Raw genomic sequence first — 6000 nt, 5'->3', positions numbered from 1 at the left:
GAGAGGGCATAAAATTGAGGCACTCTCAGCATCTCTGCCCTTTTTCTTCTTCACCCAACATCATCAAGACATGTGATCCTGTCCACCATTAAAACCATCTTTCCAAACAGCCACCATGTTTCCAGTGTCTTTCTCCCCACTTAGAAGTGAACCCAGAAGGATATTTCTTCCAACACTATTTAGCTACCAAGCCTCCAAATGCATGTATCAGCTCCCTGCAACTGGAGAACTGAGGGCTAAAGAGTGAGCTTCCCACCCCATTCTTTGCCACCTCTATTTGTTCTGAGAGCTGATTCTGAGGTTACCAGCACTGCAAGGGGTGTCAAGGGAATCAGCATTTCTCATAACTGTCCTCAACCACCACTTTTCGTACATCACTTTCCAAAACTAGAAATCTGGAGAGCAGCTGCTAAGTGGGAGTTGGAGCAGTGGCTGGAGAAGGGAGGAGGGGGAAGAGATTACTCTTTGATCACCAGTTAAGCTAACTCACGGGTATGTTCTACACAGGATCAGGGATTGTCAAATACAGAGGAACAGCTCAATTTCAAAGAACTGGACTCTTTGAACAGCATGGTCCTCAGAAACAATGTCCACTTAATAAGATTACCATAGGACAGCTGACATATGCAAATATATCCATCCTCAAGTGGGCAATTATTATATTGTCTTCCCAAGCATTCTGGTAAGGCACAGTATAGCTACTGCTGTAGCTCAGTGTTAAATCATCTGTTTTTCATTAAAATGGCTATAGGTCCATGTTGGTGAACCTATGGCACGCGTGCCACAGGTGGCATGCAGCGCCCTCTCTGTGGGCACGCGAACCGTTGCCTCAGTTCAGCTCCACTGTGCATGCGTGCACACCTCTTGCTGGCCAGCTGGTCATCGGGTCTACCGCACATGCGCAGGGGGCGGGGGCATGCGGGGGGCCGGGTGTGCATTGCATTTTGGGGGGTTGGGGTGCGCATACACATTCACACGTGCATGCGCACACACTTTGGGCACTCTGTCCGGAAAAGGTTAGCCATCACTGCTATAAGTTCAATGTCAAGCTTTAGTATCATCAGGAGAGATATGTCTTTGATACCCTGGAGAAACATTGTCCATTAAGAAAGAGCAGCCTTCTCCAACACTTATGCCAGTAGTGGTTTTCACTTACCTTTGCTACCAGTTCAGAACTGTGAGCATGCGCGTGTGTGCACTCGCTTTGCTCACACACGCTTCTGTGCATGCACAGAACCTTCTGCACATGCGCAGAGCGTTCTTGATGATGTCTGGGCAGGTGGGCGGAGCCTCCTGCCGCCGCCACTACCGGTTTGCCCGAACCGGGGCGAACCGGTAGAAACCCACCACTGACTTGCGCCCTCCATACATCTGGATCACAATCCTAGAATTGTCTACAGCCTTCATTCTGGATGGGGAATTCTGGGAATAAAGTTCCCTAGTAAATACCTATTCCCAGCCTTTACCTCCATATCTTGAAATATATGGAGAAAAATAATAATCTATTTTGAGTTTCTATTTATCATATAATTGAATGGCCTGTAGCTATTGTCATTACTACTTTTTAGCCCCATTTTTTTCACCATGTTCCTTGATTTTCATTACTAAAGCTTATAGATCAGTGATGGCGAACCTTTTTGGCACTGAGTGCCCAAACCGGAACGCACACCAGAGCGCCAGAAATCTGAAGACCAGCTGGATGGTGCTCATGCGCCCACCGGCCAGCTGGTCTTTGGGTTTCCAGAGTGCACATGTACGCTGGCCAGCTGGTCTTCGTGCACACCGGAAACCCAAACACCAGCTGGCTGGTGCGCGCATGTGCACCGGCCAGCTGGTTTTTGGGTTTCCAGTGCTCTGGCGCGTGTGAAGACCAGCTGGCTGGTGAGCATGTGCGTGCCAGAAACCAGAAGAGTAACAGCCGATGGCGCACGTGCCCACAGAGAGGGCTCTGCGTGCCACCTCTGGCACTTGTGCCATAGGTTCACCATCACGGTTAGAGATCATAGGCCATAATCCCAAGGTCTCTAGGACGCTGTATGATTTTGTAGAGCAACCTATCCAATTGTGCAAATAGAAGACATGGTTTTTATTACAAGCATGAAGATGTTCTACTCTTGATGCCCCAGAAATGGTACTAAGTTTCAGGAGTGGCGGGTGGGGGGGGGGGAATTGCTAATGCTAGAGTTGGTTAAATATTTCCCTTCCAATATTTTCACCAACCATTCATCCTTTGCAATACTCCTAAAAGAGCATTTCTTTTAACATTTTTGTTGCCATAAATTCATTCTCCACCTTTCCTTTGCTCATTTTCAGGAAAGGGATGCTGTCTTTTGTATTCTTGACTTTGTCCTAGGCAGCAAGCAGAAAATTGAAATTATTCTCCCCAAATCCCAGTACTCATAGTCATTTAACTACTTGACTGCCAAGAAGCCCTGGAAAGATGAAAGAAAGTTATATATAGCTAGGACAAGCAAGCAATAAATATTCTGAAAAACTAATTCCCAAAATAACACAGCTCACAGAGTTCTTTGTCCCAAATATATTATTTCTGCATTGGCGGTCTTGTTTGTGAACCATTGCATAAGCCTAAACAGTACAATAACTTCTTAATGATGTCTTAAAAATTAGACTTTGTGGGGTTTCCAGAGAGTCTTTTCCCCTCAATTTATACCTGATTATTTTCACTAGAGATCCTAAGGATTGAACACAGAGCATTTTGCATACAAACTATGTGCTCCATCACCAAGTTATGCTCTCTCTGACAAAACAGTTTTTCATCTGCAAAACAGGAATGCTGGGTTTTGTTTTGGGATATATACTGGCAGTGTATATGTAAATACATACTTAGTTTGCAGAGGTCTCCATTTCCTTTCTCTTTCTTCTTTTCTCCTGATTAAAATATTAACAATTTAAAAAATGTTTATGAAGGCACATTGCCCTGACAATTCAGGTCTTCAAAAAACGTTTTAAAATCATTTTTTTTATTATTTGATTCATATGCCGCCCTTCTCCGGAGACTCAGTTTAAAGCACACAGCATAATAACAATAATAGTAGCAAAAAAAAAAAAAATACTTTCTAAAATTGACACTGAGGCAGCCATGTTATTTTTCTAAGGGAAAGAGTTTCAAAGGGCCATCTTCATTATCAGAAGCTGTTGAACCAGAGTTTTTCAAATTTGGCAAAACTTCAGCATGAGTGGATTTCCGCTTCTAGAATTTTCCAGCCAGTATAATCTAAAATGATACCCAGTTTGGATCTCTGGCTGCATTTAGCATTCTGGGGGGAAAGCGAGGGGAAATAAAAAGAAGTTTAGCTGGACTCTACGTATTCAGTTTTGAGCTAAAAGGCCATTTCTGATTATTAGCTACAGTTCTTCTGAAAGCCCTTCTCCTAGTAATTCTCAAGTTCAGGCACGCCTCGTTTCAGCAGCTTTGTCATGTGCCTTTCGGACCAAATTGCAGAAAGAGGTCATTGCAGCCTTGGTTACCTGCCAGGCACCTGCTTGAAGGCTGGAGAAATTCCTTGCAGTCAGGAAGGACAAAAGAGACACTTTGCGCTAAAGGAGACATGTTGAGACTTGTGTGAGGAATGGCATTTTGCCACCCCGCTCTACCTTCAGACCACATTAAAGAAAGAAGGCAATCCAGCCAAACACCATGAATCCCAAATTGCCTTCCTGTGGAATTCAGTAATTGGGCTCTTGCTTTTAAATCTTTCAAGGGCAAACATTTGGTACCAGCGGTGGGTTTCCAATATTCTTACCACCGGTTTGGTGTGTGTGTGTGTGCCTTCCACACATGTTCCCAGACTTCCGTGCATGCGCTTTGCTCTCTCGTGCACCTTCCGTGCCTCAGTGGTGGGTTGCCCCTGGTTCGGACCAGTTCGCAAGAACTGGTAGTAAAACCGGTGGGAGGCTCCGCCCACTGACCCTGATGTCATCAGGAAGCTTCTGCACATACGCAGAAGCACACGCGCACAGCCCTGTTGCAAACCAGCAGTAAAGGTAAGTAAAACCCACCCCTGCCGTGCCTGCGCCCGGTCTCAAAAACATGCCTAAATAGGAGGGCATAGAGGTGTGGCAGGGGGGCAGGAGGCGGTCTCTGCTACCAGATCGCACGAACCAGTACAAACTGGCTGAATATCACCTCTGTACCACCTCAAGGTAGTGGAAAGGAAGGAATCAATGGAAGAACAGTCCTCGAAATAGTGTTTTTCAAACCTAGCAACTTTTAAGATATCTGAAGAATTCTGGGAACTGAAGTCCACACATCTTAAAATTGATAAAGTTGATTTGAAAAAACACTGCTCCTATCCACTGCTCCTTCCCTAGTCAATATGTATTGTGTCTGGATAGGGACATTGGGAAGTACTGTAAAGTCAAGCAACCCAACTGCAGTTCACCTGAAAACCTATTATAAATTATACACATATGAGTTGACCTGCCCAGCTGAAACCTACCTGGGATTTTAAAGCTAACCCTAACCCTAACATAGCCAACCACAATTTATAATCAAAGAGCAGCTACTATTGAGCAGATGATGCTGTTTAGTTGTTCTTCATATCAAACAAACACTACAGTTTGTCAGAGCAAAAATGGAAACCTTTAGAATTTTATTTTCATTTGCAAAAGCTTTAGTTTTCAGGAAGATAAAAAAAATCTAATATTCATTAGAGCTGTGCAGCCTTTGAAAATGATTCAGAAGAGGCTATTTGGAGCATGCAAAAGTGCAAATAACCCCTTTTTAAAAAAACAAGGTTATTTCTCTTCAGGTGTTTATATGGTCTAAAAAAAGATGTGGCTGTATTAAAGAGACAGCTCCTTAAAGCAGCAATGTCCAGTGTTTTTAATTTTTTTAAAAGTGACCATTATTTACAGGACCTTTTGGAAGTCTGAAAATCGGAGTGGCTTTTGAAAAAGCAGTCCACTCCTGCTTCTATTTTGCTCTATCCAGACTCCAAATAAAGAGAGGGAAAATTTCCCCATGCAAGAACAGAAGTTGTCAGCTTAACCACCCACACCAGGCAGAATTCGTTCGGCTTGGGAAACTGCTAGTCTAACATTTTGTTCTTTCAGAGTGACAAATTAGAAATTCAACAGCAGGACAGTTGCTGGGCAGTTGCAACTTATGTTTCCCAGAGTGACCCTCATTACTGCCATAGCTTGCATTAGCCTCAGGCATGTAATTCAAGGACATCTGCAACAGACAGCAAATGATGAGGCAAATTCTTCTTTCTTTCCTGAAGCACTAGTGGGAGATCACCTTTTAGGCTTGGCTGACTGCTCTGGGCAGATTCCAGCTTGTTTAGGAAGAAATTTGCTCCAGAAAGGTCTTATTATTTTGCAAGCATGTGCTAGGTTCAAATGACCCTTTAGGGCATTTTCTCAAGAAATGAGAAGTCATTTGTTAAAAAGAAATTGGAGTTCTTGACCCAAAATATTTGGGGAAGTTAACAGTAAAACTATAAAATAGCTGTAGGCATTATTGGTAATGCTGTAAAGCTAGGAAACCATACTTTCAGAATTGTTAAGAGTTTTGTAAATGATAGGTATCAGAATTAGACCAATGTGAATATGTGACATCCCAAACTTGGAAGAGAGAAGCTTCCCCTGAGTAGATGCAAAGATTTGAAGAATTGGCTGATTGAAGACAATTCTTTTGGCTGTTGTGACAATGAGACATGAATCTCAATTCTTTTGCACTAATCTATCAGAATTCTTTCCACTTCTTTTTTGTTTTTATTCTGAGTGTCCCACCATTTCTTACAATAATTATACTTCCTTCAACATGTCATGCTTCTTATTGTTGTGAAGTTCTTAATATTTACCTGGATGGTTATATATAAACTGCTAAACTTTATAAACCTGTTCACTTAGATAATATTCCTGTGTTACCATAACTAGGAATTAGGTACTAATAACAATAGTAATCTACAGTTGATATTAAGGCACCCATTACCTTAAATATAGGAATAATCAGATTTGTAGCCAACAAGATTC

This window comes from Pituophis catenifer, unplaced genomic scaffold, assembly GCF_029215685.1.
Source record: "Pituophis catenifer annectens isolate HBS135680 unplaced genomic scaffold, rPitCat1.0.hap2 SCAF_1, whole genome shotgun sequence".
NCBI lineage: Eukaryota > Metazoa > Chordata > Lepidosauria > Squamata > Colubridae > Pituophis > Pituophis catenifer.
This window is presented reverse-complemented; position numbering follows the sequence as displayed.